Below are 1,529 nucleotides of genomic sequence, written 5' to 3' on the forward strand. Positions count from 1 at the left end.
CTAATTTAACTAAATTAAAAACAAATGGCTGGGCAGTGGTGGTACATGCCTTTAATCCTAACGCTTGCTTGGCAGAGGCAAGTGGCTCTCTGACTTCAAGGCCAGCTTGGTCTACAGAATGAGTTCCAAGACAGCAAGGGAGACACAGAGAAACCCTATCCTGAAAAAAAAAAAAGGCGATAAAAGGCCAAAGATGTAGCTGAATGGTAGATCACTTGCCTACCATGGATGAGGTCTGGGTTCAATCCTCAGTACTGAGAGACGAGAAGAGAAGGGATGGGATGGTTAGTTCAAGGGTGGTGATAATAGTTACTGATATTTGGTTGATGAACAGTTGTGTGGAGGAGGGTCAGCTGTGTCTCTTGTGACCTTCCAGAAGGCTTGGGTACTTGGGAGCATGCGTGAGACTCGAACAGTTTTCAGAAAAGCAGGTTACTAGGCAAGCCAGAAGTTACTATCATAATAAAAGTCTTTGCTCCTGGGTGAGGTTTAACACCAGTGCCAAGTCTAGGCAAGTGAGGACTGGAGACTGCTGGTGCTGTGGGAAAGATGCGGCCTGCTTCCCTTGGTGGACACATAGGCTTTGTGTGGTAGAACCTCAGCCTCAAGGCTGGTGGGTTGGAATATTCTGGAAACAGTAGGGATTTCATCCCAGGACTGCATTGGAGACAGATCTGTTTCCACATCCCAGCCCCTCCTCCTTGGTTTGGTGAGTCACTCCACAAACAGCTACTGAATTGTACCAGGATCTGTTTGTTCTCAAGGGTGGGGGACAAACACAAGACGAGGCCAATGGAGATGGCACTGGAGGCATCACAGAAGGCCAGAGCACCAGCCTTCCCCATGTTCTGGAGGGCAGAAACAAGTAACCTTGAAGAGAGCTGAAGGACCTGCCGCTGTGTGGCGCCTTCAGGAAGGCAGAATTACAGTAAACCAGAGACAGCAAGTTCTGGACCCCAAGGACGGCAGGCAGGAATTTACCACGGAAAGTTCTCAGTAGGTGATTTGAAATGCTCTGGGAGGAAATTCAATATAACCCAGGAGAAAATTCAATATAAAAGATTATAGCAACAGAGTGGAAAGTCCCAGGGGTGCCAGTGTTAGGGATTGTCATGTGGACACTCGAAAGCTGTGTGTGTGTGTGTGCGTGTGCGTGTGTGTAGTGTCGGAACTGGCCTCCACTGAACTCAGGCCTGGGAGCCTTTCCTTCTGCCCTAACCTGCCTCTGATGTTGAACTCAGCTGGTGTTGAGTCTAGACATCCACTAACAGAAGGTGCCTTAGTCAGAATTAGTATTGCTGGAATGAACACTGTGACTGACAGAAACTTAGGAAGGAGTGAGTTTGTTTGGCTTACATTTCCATATCTCATAGTCCATCCTTGAAGACAGGACAGGAACTTGGAGTCAGGAGCTGATGCAGAGGCCATGGAGGGCTGGTACTTACTGGCTCACTCCTTATGGCATCTTCGATTTGCTTTCTCATAGAACTCAAGACCACCAGCCCAAGAACAGCGCCACCCACAATAGG

Source organism: Microtus ochrogaster, chromosome 15 (genome assembly GCF_000317375.1).
Source record: "Microtus ochrogaster isolate Prairie Vole_2 chromosome 15, MicOch1.0, whole genome shotgun sequence".
Classification (NCBI taxonomy): Eukaryota; Metazoa; Chordata; class Mammalia; order Rodentia; family Cricetidae; genus Microtus; species Microtus ochrogaster.